The sequence below is a fragment of the Chrysochloris asiatica genome, unplaced genomic scaffold (genome assembly GCF_000296735.1).
Source record: "Chrysochloris asiatica unplaced genomic scaffold, ChrAsi1.0 scaffold00112, whole genome shotgun sequence".
NCBI lineage: Eukaryota > Metazoa > Chordata > Mammalia > Afrosoricida > Chrysochloridae > Chrysochloris > Chrysochloris asiatica.
In genome coordinates, this window is record NW_006408630.1 from 10756875 (window position 1) to 10777626 (window position 20752).

The 20752-nt window shown below is 36.7% G+C and overlaps 1 pseudogene; it reads right to left on the reverse strand.

Annotated features, from left to right (window-relative positions):
* Window positions 1-18631: 18631 nt before the first annotated feature.
* Window positions 18632-19972, reverse strand: LOC102842632 (annotated as a pseudogene).
* Between the last annotated feature and the right edge of the window lie 780 nt (window positions 19973-20752).

A 20752-nucleotide genomic window follows, 5' to 3' on the forward strand; every position in this document is an offset into this window, starting at 1 on the left:
ACTTTAGACCTAGAGAGAGAGAGGGGTTGTATGCTGAAGATTGGAGTGCAGGCTTGCAGGGTATACCCTTTGGTTGGATGATGATGATTGGAGGGGATTGTAACCATGAAAGGATGAATGTAAAGGTAATGTTCTCCCATGTAAACTATCACATGATTCACAATAAAATATTTAAAAAAGAGTAAAAAAAATTACAAAAATTATATAGAAACAACTTCTAAAACATAGGAACAATGGAATACTGAGAGTTCAGATGCCATAACTAAAATCTAGCCCAATTCTGATCTGACTAGACAGAGCTTAGTTAATAAATACTATTCTATTTCTCTTCTCAATCCTATATGAGCTGGACTTAGTTGAAAAGAAACTGACTCTCCTCTTAAAAATGCAAAATTGCTGTGGTTAAAGCTAGGAGACCCAAAGAGCTAGAAAAGTGACAGGAAGCGAACGAACATCTGCAGCCTAAAGAAAATGCCAGAACAACTTACAATGCAATTTAGATAGTGGTGATCCTACACCTTGGGATTCTTTCTATTTGTATTGCTGTTATGTGAACAATAAAACAAAATAAACCACCTTAAATTGAGACTTCAAGGAGTCTTCTAAGTAAGGGTTACTTATTTTCACTAATATAAGCCAGGTTCAGGGTATTAAAGCAAAGCAAATTGTATGACAGCGATGATTCTAATAAAGTCACAGAACAGAGGGGAAAAAAATCAGGAAAAAAAAACAAGAAAAAAAAAAATACAACAAGCAAAGAGATGCTCAGCAGTTTCTAGACATTTCAGGAATTATTTTAATGATAAAAGCTCAATATCAGTTGTCTTTTAGCACAATATATTTCTCTCCGCTCCCCAAGAAAGGTCCTGTGATTTATGGTAAGATCTGGAATATACATAGCTGCTGTTGGGCTTACTCTAAATGAAGATAATCAGATTTTGGAAAGGATAAAGCAAGACTCAAATTGACAGTGAAGGGAACATTTTTATTCTTGCTTCATTTCACTGCAAGTCATGTAGACAACTGAAATAGAGTAGGAAAAAAGATATTCAGGAACAAATAACCCTCTACAGTTGGAAACAGAAGCTTCTAAAAGAGAAAAGTGTTATTAGATTGAAAGTGTGCCTGACACTTCTTTTTTTGATGGGCTGTGACAGTGTGAGCTCTTGGGTAAAATTTATGGCAGAAGAATCTTGGCTCATTAGCACTCAGTCTAGATGAAGTGTCAATATGATGATTACTAGAGATTTTTACTGAAACAGGGCTTATTTGAACTAGATGAAGAAGGAATTACAACAAATTGAAAGTGGCATAGATTTTTATGTTGTAAATTCTTGTACTTTTCAATTGCTTGAAAGGAAGAATGATATTCTTATATTACTTCTTCGTTGCTTTTCATACCTTGTTGTATTTGCTAACTTTTCATGCTACCTTTTCTACATTCTGGGTGACTAATAAGCACATTTATACTTACTTGCCTTTTTTTGTTGTTGTTCTTTTTAACTTTCTTCTGCCTGTGATATTGCAAGGTTACAGATGCAATTATTTATGTAAGGTGGTAAATATTGTAAAAAAAAACTCCATTTATTTGTCTTTGAGAAATAACATTTAAAAAATAATAACAAAAAACAGCAATACTTATAAAACTTTTCTCTTTGCACGTGATTTGTGTTTCCTTTTCCTCTTTGGATGACTCTCAGCATTAGCAACAGATAGGGCTGGGTTAAAAAATTGCCTGATAATCCAAAGATGCAGAGTTGAATGTAGGGTTTTGGATTTTAGAATGAATTTATTGAGATTTCTTAATTCCACATTCAGTCCTATGAATGGAAGGTAGCTGGTAACAGCAATTGTTCTGCTGAAGATCTACATTCGCATGGTAGCATTCTGAAGAAAATGGGATTTGACTCTGTGGATTTTCTGAAATAAAATAAAATACAAACAGCAGGATTTCTAAACAGAATGTGCCTTCTAACTGTTCTAAAATTAAACCTCATTAAAACCACATTCATTCTAAATGGAAAATGTACTGTAGTTGTTTTTGACATTGAAGTCAAATTCAAATCATTGTTATCCTAAGAGTTAAGTAGCTTAAATAACTTTTTCCACATAATGAAGATTAGTGTATACTTTATATTAGGTTAACAGAATGAATTTTGAAAAAAAAAAAAAAAACATTTTCTTTTCACTCTTGTTTGATGTAAAAGATGAGAGGGAAAAAAAACCATTATTTATGGCAGATTGAGTATCGGTAAAATGTGATATTTATTTCAAGTTTTAACCTACTTGAGGACTAAATAATATGTGACATGCTATTGGTGAAAGCACTTCTCACAAGAATAAACCATTTGGGAGACTTGTTGTCTTTAGGTACATAGTGAGGTCATAATATATAAATCGATATTAAGTACACCCATTTCTATGTCAAAAAATTAAGATAATTTATAAATTAAAAGGCCCTCCAGTATATGACTCTGAAAAAAATATGGTTGTTACTGAATTATTCAAATAGAATAAGGAGACAGAAGGAGTGCTAAAACTATTTTAGCATTGTAACTCTTCCTCTCATAGATATGAAGCCAATATTACAAAGTTCACCCACTCAGACCTTGTTTTAAACCCTAGCATATTGTTCAATGGAAAATGAAATACTAATTGAGCAGAAATGAAGACTTTTTACTCATTTGTCTGCACTTAAACATACAAAGAAATAAGATCAATGGCTTGGTTAAACATTAGTATTAATATAATCCATTTGTATAATATATTTTGTTTAAAAAAAAACAAAAAACTTTAACATTATCTCAAATTGCAAGTAAGACATCCTAATTACCAACTGCAAATTTACCTCTTTCAAAGTGTCTTTAATCCAGGTGTTTGAATAATGAAGAAAAAAAAATTCCCTAGACCCATGTTTTACATATTTTGTACTTCATTTCTGTCTGACACTCACCAGTCTCATTATATATCTGCAAGGTGTGTATTGAAGATTCTAACTGATTACTAGAAATTCTTTCAGATTTTTTTCCTACAATAAAATACTGCCCTTTGACTTGTCACTGCAATTGCTATGAGCAGCACCTGCTATGTTTTCAGATGTGGTGTTTCTTATGAGTTCTGTCTAAAATCTGAGTATAAAAACAAAACAAAAAGCACAATCTGCCTTTGGTTCTTACTGTTAGGATAGCATGTCTATTGTCTTTAATTACCAGAGATTTATGACTAAGTTGAAGTGTCCCCCTCTTTTAAGGATGCATCTCATTCCTTATTCACAATCTTAGCCTTTGAGTATATCAGAAAAAGTTGCTTAGAAATGTTATTTGCATTCTTCAAGTGTATCATTTTCCACGGAAATTGAATGGTGTGTTGAGATGAACATTGTTTTGATGTTTATATTACTAATAAGATTTGTAATAAAAGGAATAAACGTGTATTTTAGATGACAACACTAAGTTCAATTGAGGGAGGCTAAAGTAGAAGGTGTTAAAAGTTCCTCAGTAAAATTTATTCAAATATATGATCTATGTATGGTACTAGTTTTAAGGAAATAAAATAAAAATGGATTCACACATTATTGTTATATTCTGAAAGTTAATAAAAGCATACCCATTTATTTATATAACTATATTTTTATAACTAGGAAATATTTTATATAACTAAGTTAAATGTGATATTTGTCACATAAACAATAATATAATGGACATTGAGCTGTCAACTGAAATTTAATTGGAGATTGAAATTGTATATTTCACTGGACAGTTTTCCTAGCCACCGTTGTCCTTATACCAAGAGATTATTAGGAACCTGCCCAAAGATACTTCCTGATTGACCTAGCAGAGTAAATTGTTGTACGTTTTTTTCTTCTTCTTCACTTCTAGGCTTGATATTTTTGATAAATCCTTTTTTTGTCAACTTTATGGAGGTTATAATTATATACCTTCTTGTGTACTGTTTTAAGTTAGAGTGAAGAATATGAGTTGCTTTTCCAATTATGTTCATCTTTATCCATTCTCCACCAGAATTACCCAGCCATCCATTGTTACTGAGTTGATTGCAATGCATAGCAGCCCTATGTAAGATTTCTGAGACTGTAATTCTTTACAGGAACAAAAAAGTGTTCATTTTCTCCTATGGAGTGACTGATGGTTTTGAACTGGTGATGTAACAATATGCAGTCCAATGCTTAACCTATAAGGACTTCTTATCAAAATACTGGAAATTATAACACAATAATTGGTTTATACATTCTTGCCCACAAATTATCATTGTGTGCCTTTAGTTTCATTATATTCTTTCTCCTTCTCTTTATTTTCTTCTCTGTATTTTTGTTTGACTGCATTTCCTAATAAGGAAGAAATACAGTCAAACAAAAATACAGTAGAAATACTCTAGAGATTTGTAATCTCCTGCCATATTATTGTTATGTAGCTACTATTGAGTCAGTCTTCAACTCCTTGTGACTCTAAGCACAAAGGAATTGAATTATTGTGACCTATAAAATTGTCATTGGCTGATTGTTTAAGTAGATTGCCAGGCATTCTTTAATGGTCTATCTAGACCACATGTTTTTGTCTGATACTTAGGCTTCATGATAGCAGGCAACCTGGCTGTCTTGTTCATCCCAGTAGCATCAGCATCTCAAATAGTTCCTAACAGGGACTTTGTTGTTAAGTGCCGTCGAGTCGGTTCTGACTCATAGCAACCCTGTACAGGGTTTCCGAGGCTGTAAATCTTTACGGGAGCAGAAAGCTGACTCATCTTTCTCCTGTGAAGTGGTTAGTAGTTTCGAACTGCTGACCTTGAGGTTCGCAGCCTGATTCGTAACCACTACGCTACCAGAGATCCCATAAAGTCAGTTCCAACTCAATGACCCTACATAATACTGAACGAAACACTTCCCAGTTTTATGCTGCCCCCAAATCACTGTTACGTTAGAGCGCATAGTGCAGTCACTTTGTCAGTTTATCTTCTTGATAAAGTCTTTCTTTATCAGTGACTATTTTACATTAAAAATGGTGTGGACGCCATGCTTGACTTCCTCTGACCTCACAAGAGAGAAGGAGGAGAATCACAAGCCCACGGCTGATGCCAATGAGGCAGTAGTCAGATATGCCTTCTCTCTACAACTTTCTTTGTCCTGTTCTGGCACAAGCCATCCCTCTCATTGCACTCTACTTCTCTGAGGAATCTTTACATAAAAAAGAGGCAGCTGTTTGGACAGAACAAGAGAATATAGAATTGTTTAGAATCAGAAAGTTATGTGCCAGGGATCATTTCTTTCACCATAAGTACGTAATTTATATGCTGAGCAATTAGTCTGTGAAACTGGATTATGTGAGGAAGAATGTGACATCATGATTGGAGGAAGACTCATTAACAATCTACAATAAGCAGATAATACAACATTCCTTGCTGAAAGCAAAGAGGACTTTAAATACATACTGGTGAAGGTCAAAGATCAAAGCCTTCACTATGGATTACACCTCAATATAAAAAGAAAACAGCAATAATAAACTCACTACTAGACAAATAAATAACACCATGATAAATGGGTGGAAGTTTTCAAATATTTTATTTTGCTTAGATCTACAATTACCACTGATGAAGCAACAATCAGGAAATCAAAAGATATATTGCACTAGGCAAATCTGCTATATAAGTGTTGAAGCGAAAAGATATCAGTTTGAGATCTAAGGTGTGCCTGACCCAAGACATGGCATTTTCAATTGCTTCATATGCATGTAAAAGTTGGAAAATGAGTAAGGGAGACCATAGAAGAATTGATGCTTTTGTGTTATAGTGTTGGAAAAGAATATTGTATGTACCATGGACTGCTAGATAAACAAACAAATCTTTGTTGAAAGAAGTACAGTCCAAATCCTTTTTTGTAAGTTAGGATGGTGAGACTTTGTCTCTCATACTGTGATCAGGAGTGACCAGTCCCTGGCAAAAGACATTATGGTTGATAATGTGGAGGGTCATCAAAACAAGGAAAACCACTAACAAGATGGATTGATACTATGACTACAACCATGGACTCAAGTGTAAAAATTGTAAGGATGACTCACGACCAGGCAGGGTTTCATTCTATTGTGCATAGGGACGCAATTAACTCCATGACACCTAACTACAACAATTTGAATAGATGCAAACTTAATATAAATATAAATTTCTGTACCTATAAAGTCCCATTTTTTCTTTTTGTTATCATAAAGTACATGTTTATACATTTGTGCCACATAACATAGACTTATAATAAGATTTATGTGTTTTTACTTTAAATTATATATGACAACAAAGTAAAGTTGCAATCCAAAAATAAAATAATTAATTTTTCCTACTTGGAATTCATTAAGAGTCTTGAATATTTACATTTCTGTCTCTTCTTAAATCTTGGAATTTTGGGTTTATTATTTCTTCAGATAATCTTTCTGCTTCTTTGTTTCTTGTTTCCTATTCTGGACTTTCCATAATTTATATGCTGGTCCCTTTGATAGTATAATGTTTCTCTCTAAGTCTCTGCTCAGTTTGTTTGTTTTTTCTTTTTGCTGCCTAACACTAGATTACTTCAATGGTCCTTTTTTTTTTCACATTTGTTGACTTGTCTTCTGTCTGCCCACATCTGCTGTTGAACTCTTTTAGTATGTTTTTTGTTTCCAATACTTTATATGTTAACTCCAGAAGTTCTGTCTTATTTTTTAAAATAATTTCTATTGCCTCATTTTTATTATCTCTTTTCTGTTCTCTTATTTCTTGATTTAAATTAGCTCTTTGGTCTTTTTTTAGTTCATTTGTTTCATTAGTTATATGATCATATTTAAGTTTTTTAATTTACTTATTTAGTTTTGTTATCATTTTGTGGTATTTCCAAGGCCTGGCTTCCCCAGAACATTCTGTTTATTTCCAGGCTTTGGTAATTTTTTTTTTTCTTTTTTTGTAGAAAACTTGACATTTTAACATTGCTGTTTTTGTTTAGGGCCATCAATTCAGTTCCAACTCATAGTTGCCCTGTATTGGGTTCCAAGTCTACACATTTTTGCAGGAGTAGAACATTTCATCTTTCTCCTATGGAACAGCTGATGAGCTTGAACCACTAAGCTTGTGGCTAGAAATTCAGTGCTTATCTAACAAACACAATACTCATGCTGTGATAAATCTTTAAATAAGTTTCTTCCCTTGCCCCAGGTTTGATGACTTTAAACATTGCATTTATTCAGTGGTTTTCCCCCAACTATTTTTTCAAAGATTGTATGCCTTATATCACATATAGCAACTGAAGTCTCGATTCTTTAGCTTCTAAAAAGCTACTATTTTGACATGCATATATATATATATACATATTTAATGTTTTATTGTGAATTATATGACAGTTTACATGGGGGAACTTTAGTTTTATATTCATTCCATCATATATCATCTCATTGCCATGGTTCCAATCCCCTCCATGCATCATTAACCACCCAAAGGGTATATCCCAGAAACCCGCCCCCTACACTTTCCCCTCCTCCTCCCAGTTTTCGGCCCACAGTCCCTTTCCCTCTCTGGGTCCAAAGTCCGCAGTCGCTTCACCACTCTGTGTCATCATCTCTGCCTCCATCTCAGGCATCTCTGTTTCTCTGGGTAGGGTCCCGCTTTCAGCTCTTCTCCGTTGATGGTCCCAGAGGTCTCCGCTCCTATACTGTAGATTAATCACTCCCTTCCTTGTTACAAAACTTCTACTTTTACATTTCCAACCCTCATAGTCCGTCCTGATAAGCATTATTCACTAGGGTATCACGAGTTACCCATCTGTATCTTCATTCATCAGCTCCACCCAGACAGATTGAATACTACCTACTGGAGATTCTCCCTTCCGCCATGCTCCCTAGCACTAGGTTCCCTCTTGAAAGCTTGTAAGCCAGTCTCTTCTTGCCTTTGTAGTACCCCCCTCCCAATTTGAGTATCCAATGTCCAAGCTGCCCTTCTCTGTCCACTGTGTGTGTGTGTGTGTGTGTGTGTGTGTGTGAATGTTTGTTGTTGTTGCAGACTGTGTAGAGCTGGTCAGAAGTTCGAGGCCCACTGGGCCCAAGTGTTGCAGACAATACAGGCCGCAGGCTCTGAGGAACAGACTCTAGCCACCTGGCAGTCATGGCAAATTGTTTTCCATCTTAGTGTCCAGTTACGTTTATTACTAATTCCATATATGAGCGCTGATATCCACAGATAAATGTAATATTTTCCTTAAGCCAAGACTTTAAAGGTTTCAAAGGTTAAGCTTTTCTCCAAAGGATTGACTAAAAATAGCTTTGCTACTTCCCGGTTCTTTGTTCTATAGATAAAAGGACATCCTCCCTAATCCTTTTCCAGGTGCAGCCCATTCAGCTGGGCGTCTCGCGTCTTCCTGCAAACCTGGCTCAGGAAGCCAAAACAGCGGGACTCCTCCAAAGCTTTTTGACCTTCCCTCTCACCTTCCCCCAACTGAGCTCAGGGGCTATAGATATGTTAATTGGGCCTGAGAAACCAAGTTACGGGCCTGGGATTCGAACCAGCGAAGTACGATGTAAAGTTGCCTGAATGTCTGCAGAATTATGTATGCTAGCTGTACCTTGTCTTAGTCCCTCCCAGCTTGGTGTGAAGCTCCTCTCCTAAATAAAATGGAGGCGCAGGCTAGCCCAGGTGTGCATTACAGGCAGGCAGTGAAAGCGAGCGCTATGGCTTGCAGGCCGTGCATTACAGTCATGTGGTAGAGCGTGCTATACGGCTGTCTAGGCATGCGTTACTGACCAGCTAGTAAGGGGTGTGTACTGCTCACTTATCTAAGATGTATACCACGTGGGATCTTACCGCCCTCCTGGCTAATATGTTCACCACGCCTGACCTGCCGGACGCCAGTAATGCACCCACCCTGGTTTTGTGGTGTCTCTTTGTCTCCCTCTTTTTGTCTTTCTGTGTATTCTTTTGCTATCCCTATTACCGCCAGATATCCCCTCCTTGTGAACCAAACACTCATGTCGAGGCCAGTCCCCGACATGTTGCTGTGCGGATTTATTCCCTCATTTGAGTCGCTGCTCCATAGGTATAGGTCAAGTTCATCAGACTGTATTAGCTCACTCTTTTTTTTTTTTTTTTTCCTCTTCTTTCCTCTCCTGGTTGAGCTCCGATTGGCCAGTCATCCAGTTCAAGGTCATGTGGGTATCATTTGCAAGTGTGGGCGCTCCTGTGCATATGTCCTTTCTTCCCATTAGCCGGTAGCTCCACTCTCCTCTCGAGTCCTCCGTGGCCACACCACTGACTCTGGACCCAAGAGTCCCCAGGTCTCTTCACACTGCTTGCCAACCGGGTCCCCAACTGGGTCCACAGAAGTCCACTGAGCATTGTAGGGCTTAGCTTGCTGCTTCATTGCTGCTTTTACCCCACTTCCCCCCCATCGGTGATGTGTGTGGTCATCAATCAGAGCGTTCATTTCCATTGAGTCTTAGTCTTGGAAGGCGGTCTGGCCACTTACCTTGATGTTTTCTAGGGAAGCGATTTGTTTGTTCTTGTAGTAACAGCCCATCTGCCTCCATTTTTCCTGCAGGTCTTTCTTTCAAGAGGTATCCTTTATTCTTCTAGCCGCTCATTCTTTCAAGTGGAGATTTCTCATCTCTGGAGATCTGGATGTGGTTCTGGTTTCTACCTATAGTTTAATGTATTGCAAAGACTCCACATGAAGCCTCATTCACTGAGTACACTGTAGCCCCATTTTAGGTATTGCAATCAGTCATAGGCAGAAGACAAACTTACAAGCCTTCTAGTTTGGTGTTTCTGACTATTCCTTTCTCTCCCTCTCCAGTGTCTACTCTATATTATAATGCGAGGAAACCAAGATTAAAACAAACAAACAAACAAACAAAAAACAGTCAAGCATCTTAACAGGATTCTCCACCCCCCACATTCCAAACATGACTCAATCCCTGTATCTCAGAGCCCTGCCGTTCCAAGGCTGTGCGTATATTGTCCTTTTCTCTGTCCCCTTTAGCCCTTATGAACATGCCCAATTGTTCTCCCATCTGCCCCGTTTCTCCACTTCCCTCTCTCTCCCTGTATATTGCCCCTCCTCCCTAACACCCACGCTCTCCTGTGACCAATCCCCACCCTGTGCTCCCCCCTCCCCCCACCCCCCACCCATCACCCAACAAAGACTTCCCCCTACCCACTTTTAGTATAATTTCCTTTTCTTAGTCTTTTACAGTAGTGGTCCTATGCAGTGTTTCTCTTTTCTGTGACTGACTAATTTCACTCAGCGTAATGTCCTCAAGGTTCATCCATGTTATGAGGTGGTTTACCGCTTCCTTGTTATTCTTCAATTGACATGCATATTTTTAATGTAAGCACCTACCACAGTCTTCACTAGGGCCTTCCTTCAACACTTAGCCAAGCTTATACTTAGCCTTTGTGGATACCATAGTGTCTTCTGTTTTTCTTAGTTTTTTTCTGACATATTTCTTGTTATGTGTGTGATTTTCTAAATACACTTATATATACACGTGTTTTTGAAAGTCCTAATTTTTCATAGAAACTCTTTCTAAGTTCTTTCCTTCCAGGGTTCAGGTGTTTTCTTAATTTGTTTTAAAATAATTATCTTTATCTAAAATTAGTATCCAAACTGCAATAATTTGCCTTAAGTATCCATGGGTATTTGTTTTCCTTACAATACTTCTGAACAATGCCTACTACTTTTCTTGCTTCGATGAATGCTTAATTAGACGAAACAGAGATAAACACCTTGTATTATTCTTCAGGTAACCACATTGTAATTCCTCAAATAATTTGTCATTATATTCATAATTTTAATATTTTATTAGTGTTTGCTGTATGGCTTAATATATGTATCTTAACAGATTCTGTTTTAGATTTATATTAATTTAATTATACAGTTATATAAGTGCATCACTTCCATATAGATTGATTATAACTTCACTTTCTTGATGCTATTATTTTTACATTTAAAGCAACATACTATATTGCAAATTGAACAATTATAATTATTTCTTTATATAATATGTCAATTAAAGACATTTAAGGAATTGAGAGCAAGTATATCGTTATAAGGAATATCATTATTCACATTAGATGGATCTATGTTAAAAGCAGAGAATAATAGAGCAATGATTACTTGTGCTTTATGGACTATGCAAAGACTTTTGACTATGTAGGCCATGACAAATTATTGATAACATTGTGAAGAATGGGTATTCCTGACATTTAATTGTGATCATGAGGAACCTGTACTTAGACCAAGAGTCTAACACAACAGAACAAGGGGATACTGAGAGATTTGTCATTAGGAAAAGTGTGTGTCAGGGTTGTATTTTTTCTTTATATTTATTCAATCTATATGCTTAACAAATAATCTGAGAAATTATTGTTTGAAGAAGTACATGCTATCAGGACTGGAAGAAGACTCATTAAAATCCTACAATATGTAGATGATATAACCTTGCTTGCTGAAATTGAAGAAGACTTAAAGTTGTTATTGATAAAGATCATAATTTATCATCTTTGGTATCGATTGTACCTCATGCAAAGGAAACCAAATCCTCACAACTGGACCAGTAAGTAACAAAATAATAAATGGAGATAAGATTGAAGCTGTCAAAGACTTCATTTTTGTTTGGACCCCCAATCAACACCCATGGCAGTAGCAGTCAGGAAATCAAAGGACATATTGCATTAGGCAAACCTGCTACAGAAGACCTCCTTAAAGTCTTCAAAAGCAAAGATATCAGTTTGAAGACAAAGGTGTTCCTGACACAAGCCATGGTATTCTAATTTGCCTGATATGCATGTGAAAGTTAGTCAGTGAAGAAGGAAGAGCATAGAAGAATTGATGCATGTGATTTTTGATGTTGCCAAAGTATATGAAGAGTAATGTGCACTACCAAAATAACAAAGAAATCTGTCTTGAAAGAAGTACAACAAGAATGCTCCTAAGCATGGTGAGACTACATTTCTCATATTGGGACATATTAGGAGACCAGTCCCTGGAAAATGAAATCATGTTTGATAAAATGGAGGGTCATTAAAAATGAGAAAGACCCCCAACAAGATGGATTAACACAGAGGCAACAACAATATGCTCAAATGCAGCAATGATTGTGAGGATAGCACAGCATCAGGCAGTGTTTTATTCTATTGTGCAAAGGTAAGAAATAAGTTGAAAATACTAGACCGCATCTAACAACAACATGCATTTATATAAGTTAGCTATACTATTTTTCTTACCATTTCTGGTTTTCTTCAACATTTCTGTGGATTTTAGATTAAAAATGGTTTTATTTGCCTTTTCCAATACAGTTTGTTCCCATAAATCCCTTTTGTGCTGTAATTGTCATACGCATTACATTTTAATGTCATCATTTCAGCAATTTAAACATATAATTTTGTTTTTGCAACTACTTTAAAAATTATTTTTAGAAAGGAACAAATGTTCATGCATACATTTTTTATAATTACATAGTAACCTTTACCTTTTAAAAATGTATCTATGCATTACTCTCTGAATTTATTTCCTATGATAATGAGGAAGATTTTTATTACTTTTCAAGAAAATTATGCCAACAATTTTTCTAACAACAAATGTTTTCAGTTTTTATTTATCTGAAAATGTTTTTTTTATTTATTTTAATTTTGAGTGCAAGGTCTGTTTGAGCCACAAAGTTGGCAGTTCTAAATCACCAGCTGCTCCTCAGAAACACTATATAGGGTCACTATGAGTTGGAACAGATTCAATGACACTTTAAAACAATAACAATTTTCTCAAGGTTCATCCATGTTAGGAGGTGTTTCACAGATTCATCATTAATTTTCAATGCTGCATAATATTCCATTGTGCGAATGGTTCAATTTGTTTATCCATTCTTCCACTGATGGGCATCAGACTTTCTTCACCCTTTTGCTTTTGTGAATAGAGCTGCAATGGATATTGTGCATATATTTACTCATGTTCTGGCTCATAATTCTTGTACATGTATACCAAGTAGAGGGGTTGCAGGATCATAAGATATTTCCAGTTTCAATTTTCTGAGGAAGTGCCATATGGTTTTCCAGAGTGGATGAACCATATTATAGTTCCAGAAATGACATGGAAGTATCCCAGGCTCTCCACATCCCTGCCACAATTTGTTATGTTCTGTTTTTTTTTTTTTTGAACTTCAGTGTTAATGCTAGTGTGAGGTAATATATCTTTGTTGTTTTTATTTGCATCTCTCTAAAGGAGATCTGGTAGCGTAGTGGTTATGAATTGGGCTGCGAGACACAAGGTCAGCAGTTCGAAACTACCAGTGGTTCCGATGGAGAAAAATGAGGCAGTCTGCTCCCGTAAAGATTTACAGCCTCGGAAACCCTGTGTAGGGTCTCTATGAGTTGGAATCGACTCCATGGCACATAACAACAACATAGTAAAAGCAGAAATAATATGCTAGTCTATATTAAAAGTAGAAAATATCTTTTCTTTCTAGGTATAATTAAACTTTAGCAAAGTGCCTGAAGTTAGAAATATCCACTTAGTAGATGCTCTATTAGATAACTTAGATAAGTGCTCTGTTAAATAAATTTAAAAAGTCACTGAATTTTTTTTTTAGCATTTTAGATTTGTACAATGTCTAGCACTCATTAAATTTTGTATGGTCATTTTGTAATACTTTAAAGCTGCACACAATGTTTGGTAATTATTGTTGTTGTTTTTAAGTCCTGTTGAGACAGTTGCAACACATAGCAACCCCATATAGTATTTCCGAGGAGCAGCTGGTGAGCTTCATCTGTCTACCTTGCAGTTTAAATGGCTTGGCAGTCTGTGCATTAACCCACAGTGCCATTGAGCATAGAAAAATTTATATAATGACAGATATACATATTAAATTTTGTTTGGTTGACCTTTTTTTTTTTTAAGTATTTAACCATGTTGCTGTTAAGTGCTGTGAAATCAGTTCCAACTCATAGGGACCCTATATTGGCTTTCTGAGGAGTAGCTGGTGAGCTTGAACTGCCGACCTTGTGGTTCAAATCTACTTTGTGGTCTAGTGCATTATCCCACACCGCCACACATCAGGAAGAGGTAAATTGGTTAGACTTGTGATAACTCGGATTTCAGTGATGAGCAGCTGTCTCTGTTATCCAGGGCCTCTGTAACAGATTTAGGGTCCTGCTGTTCCTTGAAGACCTGCATGTCTTTTTTTTTTTTTTTTAAGATTTTATTATGAATTGAGCAAAAATTTATAGGGCAGATCTTCAATTTTATATTCAACAAATCATACACTGTTTTTCATTACAATGATTATAATCCCTTCCATGTACCAACAGATAACAATATTTCTCTCTACTGATTTTAACTCTTTTTTAAAAAAACACGTAGGCATGTATAATAATTTACACCACCAACTGGCATATTCTGTAAGTCTGCTTCTTGGCTGCCAGTTCTTAGTCCCTCTCTTCCCATGAATTTAGAGTCCTCAGCTGCTCCCTCTCTCCATGCCCCCATCTCTGCCTCCATCTCTGGTGTCCTGCTTCTCTGGATAAGGTCCCTCATTTTGTTTGTGCTCTTCTTCCTTGATGATCCTAAGATCCTTTGTTTCCAGACTGTAAGATTAACTACTCCCCTGTTTTTGTTACAAAATGTCTACCTTTACAATTGTGATAGTAGCAATTAGTCATGATAATAATTACTCACTATTGAATCATAAGAATCTTATCACCATCTCTTTTAACCAGACTTTTCTAGACAAGATGAAAACTATTCAGTGGGGACTGTTTCTTCCCCCTCCCCCATTCTTAAACTAAACTCCCTCTTGAAACCTTGTAAGCCAGTCACTTGTAAGAAAACTTGTAAGCCAGTCACTTTGTGCCTTTATCTTGCCCTCATTTTAGGTAGCCAATGTCTAAGTTGCCCATTCCTATCTATCCTGTGTACAGATGGGATAACATTGACACTGGATGTGAAGACTCGTTCCCCCTCTGTTGGTATTTAGAGTTACTACCTCCATAAGTATAGGTCAAGTTCATCAAATTGTAGCAATTTACCCTCTTTTCCTTTATCAAAAATTATTTTTGTTTTTTGTTTTTTTATCTTCCTCTAGTTGAGTTCTGATTATCAGGTCATTGTCGAGGATATTTCAAATGGGTGATATACAAGTTTGGGTATTCTGTGAGTCTCCCATCACTTCATATCAGCTGGATGCTTCACTCTCAGCTCTAGCCTTATACATGGACTCAAGGACCTGTATGTCTTTTGGAATCAGTCTTCTTCTGCATGGAGGAGATTTTCAACATGGGGACCCTGTGTCTAGAGGACTCATGCCTTTCCTGGGTCTTCTTTCTTGGTAGTGGCCAGACCTTTCTAATCTCTGCTCACTTTTTAAATATTTTTCAGATCTCAAAGTAAATACACAACCTAATCCTATAGATTGTATGCTGCCTCATGTAATGCAATTGCCTCTAATCCTGCCTCATTAGCATCACAAAAGTGAGAATTTACAATACAGAGGATTGTATATAAGCCAGTTTCCACTCATAGTGACTCTGTGTAGTTTCCAAGGGGTGTCTAGTGTATCTGAATTACTAACCTTGCAGTTCAAACTGACCTTGCAGTCCAGTGCTTATCCTATAGTCATGCCAGCACTCCATGGCCTCACCAAATTGACACATATTTGTGTGAGCACACAATTCATTGCATACCAGCAGCTGTGGAAACATCTGGGCAAAAATTATGTAAACTTGTTCTTCCTCAGCTGCCGCTAAGGTGCTTGGTCCTTCGAGGATGCTAAGGCTGTGTTGGGGTGAGGCCTTCACTTTATCGGTAGCCGCCAGCCTAGCACTCCTGCACCATGGCCTCAACTATTAATAAAAATGTTGGTAGTTTGATCCCAATCAAAAGATATTTTGAAGGAAAGGCCTTATGAGCTGCTTCTGAAAAGTCTCAGCATTGAAAATTCTATGGAACAGTTCTGCCATGCACACATGGGGTTGTCATGAGTACAAATTGACTGAAAGCAGCTTACAATAACAGTAGGTAACATGAAAGTAATTTTTCATAAATTTTGAAAACTATGCTCATGTGAAAGATGGACAGTGAATAAGGATAACCACAGAAGATTTGATGAATTTGAGCTATGGTGTTCAAGAAGAACATTAAAAGTACTGTGGACTGCTAGAAGAACAAACAGACAGAATGCTCCTTAGAAGCCATTACTGTGAAACTTTGCCTCTCATACTGCAGACATACTATCAGGAGGGACCAGTCCCTGTAGAAAGACATCATCCTAGGTAAAGGTGAGTGGCAATGAAAAATAGGAAGACCCCCCTCAATGAGATGGACTAGCACAGTGGCAGCTACAAAGGGTTCAAAATTAACAATAATTATGAGGATGGTTTAGGGCTAGGCAATATTTCATTATGTTATACATAAGGTTGCTATGAGTTGGAACTAGCTCTGTGGCACCTAACAACAACAACAACATGCTTACCTGATAGTAGTGCTTCAGAAAGCCACACTCACTTTTGTGGACAAAGAAATAATTTTCTAAAGACACTACAGTATGTAATAACACCATTTACATGGCACAGTCATAAGAAACTTGCTAGATGCCTGAATCAATGAGTAAGGTGAATGAACAGTAGTTTTATAACACAAAATCAAAAGTTTAGAATTATAAATATTTACATATTGTCAGATTATTGTTCATATGAAGTTACCCTCAGGTTGGATAGCAAAAAAGTAATACTTTATTCATAACAGTTATTGATGAATCAAACAAAAAAAAAGTAAAGCAAGTCAGTAAATAGTGGTGGTGGTGTGCCACAGAGTCAGTTCCAACTCATAGTGACACGGTATAGGGTTTCAGAGGCTTGTAAATCTTTACAGAATCAGAAAGCTGTATCTTTCTACCCAGTCAATAAATTGTTGTTGTTAGGTGCCATTGAGTCAGTACTGACTCATAGTGGCGCTATGCACAACAGAACGAAACATTGCCCAACTTCACAGTCATTGCTACATTTGAGCCCATTGATGCTATGCCAATCCATCTCATTGGGGGTCTTCTTTTTTTTTAATCTTCCACTTTATCAAACATGATAGCTTTCTCCAGTGACTGGTCCCTCCTGACAATATGTCTGAAGTATGAAAGACAAAGTCTGGCCATTCTGGTTTCCAAGGAGAACTCTGGCCGTTCTTCTTATAACACAGATCTATTCGTTCTTTTGGCAGTCAGTAAATAACTAACGTTAAATCAAGGAGAAATATTTTCAATGGGACAAGTAATATAATTTCAATAAAATGCATCTGAGAGCAAAAGTAAAACTTAAGTGAAATTTTAGTAGAATTATTAAAGACTTTTAAAGGGCATTGGCTAGCCTAAGGAATGATATCAGTGAACCTTGACAATGAGATTTTCCTGTAAATGCTACAGAAATTCTCATTAGAACCAAGACTGAGAAAACTCTAGTCCGAGTCACTTGCAATATGTGATTACAGTACTTTAAAAAAGGAAACATAAAAAAATTCCACCTTTTGTGAAATGTATCTTGTCCCAACTTAAAAGCAGAGAAAAAAAAAACAAAACAAAACAAAACAAAAAACCCCGGTAAAAGACAAAGTGTGCAAAGATGAAATAGGTGACAGGAGGCCTTGTGAGCTAGTGCCAGATAAATGAGCCAGGAAGCTGATATGTGTATTAAGTCACAGTGTCAAACCATCACTCTTCCAAATGATAAATTCTCACAACCCTGGAGACTGACTGCAACAGAAACTCAGAAAGTAGGTTTTATTTAAATGTGTTCAGTGAATGGAAATAAAACACCTTAAGAATATGGAGTTGTTTGGCTTTAATAAGAGATGATCTTGTGTAGGTGAGGCATTCTTAAAGAACATGCAAAATTGTACTGAATGTTTATCTTCCTGGACAAGTATTTTGTCCTTTTAACATCATTATTTCCCTTTTCTTCACCTATTCATCTGTTAGCAATATTACGAAATGCCTTTACTTAACAGAAAACTCTGTAAAAATGTTTATTAGGTAACAAATTGAATTAAATGGAAAATAAATATCTAATTGGTATGTGAAAATCCCCATAGTGTATACTATTATTTGATGGTGAGATGTTGCTGTTTTCAGGTTCTAATTCATAGAGACTCTATGCACAGCAGAAATACCCAGTCCTGCACGATCCTCACAATTGCTAATATACTTGTGCCCATTGTTGCTGCCACTGAGCCAATCCATGTTTTGAGGGTCTTCCTCTTTTCGGCTGACCCTGCACTTTACCAAGCATGATGCTCTCCTCTACATATTGGTCCCTCCTGATAGTATGTCCAAAATATAAGAAACTCACCATCCTGGTTTACTATTCTGGCTTCTAATGAACACTCTTCCTGTACTTCTTTCAACACAAGATTTCTGGCAGCCCATAGTACTTTTCAAAAAATTTTTTTTACACGGAACATTTTATTGCCTTTAGGTCAGTTGGGAATAATTAGCTGCATTTATGCTTTAAGATATTTCAGCTCATTAAAATAAAAAAAAATAAGATAAATGGTATGTTACACACTTTTGACTTTCATGTGTTTTCTTCTCTGGGTTGAGAAATTGTTTATTTCTCTCATGTAATATGTACTTCAGTATTAGAACTCATCAACAAAAGGTGTATGCCCCAAATTTCCACTTGCTGCCATTGATTTTTTTGCCAGAAACAAACTTCACTGCAGCATTTTGGACTTCAGCAGCAGTTTGTGGTTGGTGGCATATAGGAATCAGTGACTAGAGCCTGGAACCCAACTTCATCCAGAAAACCCTCCGAAGTCTCCACTGGCATTAGGTATCCAACTTTCAGCTTGTTCTTGGCCCTTTGGATGACTCCATCAGGAAGGTTTCCCTAAGCAATTGTTTTTACATGGTTATAGGCAGCCTTGATAACATCTCCAGCAGCTGCAGCCTGAGAGATGGTATAAATCCCAAAGAGTCCAGAATCTGAGTAACTAGCATTAAATGCAGAAGCAACAAATGGTTGGTGAACTCCCTTGGCAACAGCCTGGTACAGAGAGCTGGTGGTATTGCTGCCCCTCTTGACATGTGGTCCGGCACCATGCATATGCTGGAGCACACTGAATGCATTAGCTTCTGCACTTCTGATGGGAGCCCTTTCTGCCACAAAAGCAGCATGTACCAGACTGTCTCCATTCTGTTTTCTGATTTTATCTCCACAGTAGACAGTCTTTGCTCCATATAAACCTAGCCCACCCCTCATGTTGAGAAACTGTTCAGCAACTTGCTTTAGAACAGGATGGCTCACACCAAGTCCAATCAAAGCCATTCTTGCACTTGTAAAATTTGTTCTGAACATAGTAATGTAGCTCTTCTGATGTCACTTTTCCAATCCAATAATCAGGACAATATAAAGAATTAGACAAGGTATTCTGGTAAGTTGCAGCATGTAAATTTTCAATGACATGTGCCTATGGATTCTGGAAAGCCACAGCATTGTCAATCTTTAGTTGGGACTGAAGGGCTGCTACTTCCCAACGCTGAAATTCTGGTGCTGTGGTGACATTGAGCAGGAACTCCATTAGAATATTGATATCGTCCTAAAGACATTCCATGGTATAAACCATGTTTCCCCTTGTTGTAGTCACACTTAATTTACCACCAACTGCTTCAATCCCATGGGTTATCTTGAAAGATGATGCTCCTTTGGTAGTCAAGCTGGATGCAAGATGCAGCAAATGAGAGGTTTCCAAATTACTGGAGTCCTCATATCTACTGCCCGCTCTAATGAACAAACCAATTCTTAATGCAAGGGTATAGTTTTTCAGGGAAGCAATCACTAAACCATTTGGTAATTTGGTAAACTCAAAGTCTTGAGGCTGTGGGAGTACTCCTGTGGGGGCAGCTGAAGCTTTAACTCTGGGAGCAACTTTGAGGGAATAAAATCTCGAGAGGGTGCTGACTCTGGTTAATAGCTTCATGGCTCAAGATTGGTGTAAGCCATGGTCACTGTCAGGTTAAAGGAAAGCAGCCCATAGAACTTTTAATATTTTTATCCCACACCATACTCAAATGCATCAATTATTCTCTCATATTATTTTTTCACTGTTTAACTTTCACATGCATATGAGACTATTAAAAATACCAAGGCTTTGGTCAGGCAAAACTTAGTCCCCAAACTGACATCTTTGTCTTTAACACTTTAGACATCTTGTGAAGCAGATCTGCCTAATGCAATACATCCTTTGATTTCTATTCTGATGCTTCCATGAGTGTTGATAGTGGATCTAAGCAAAATGAAGTCTTTGACAATTTCAATCAACTCCATTTATCATGATGTTATTTATTGGCCTAGTTGTAAATATTTTTGTTTTCTTTACATTGAGGTACATACAGCCCATACTGAAAGCTGTGGTCTTTGATCTTCATCAGTATTTTTAGTCCTCTTTGTTTTCAGCAAACTAGGTTGTGTTATCTGCATATCACAGATTGCTAATGAGTCTTCCTCCAATCCTGATGCCACCTTCTCTATATAATCCAGTTTCTCAAATTGTTTTCTCTACATACAGATTGAATAAATATGGTGAAAAAATTCTGAATGGCAGTATTCAGAATAATGATAATATGAACATTGCTCTAGGGAAATATTTATTGGTAAGGTGTGGTGACAGATATATTTACTTCTATTCATGCTGCACTTTTGGTCCAAATTATAAAAGGATTAAGAGAAAAAAAAACAGCCAAAACATTAGCTTTTATTT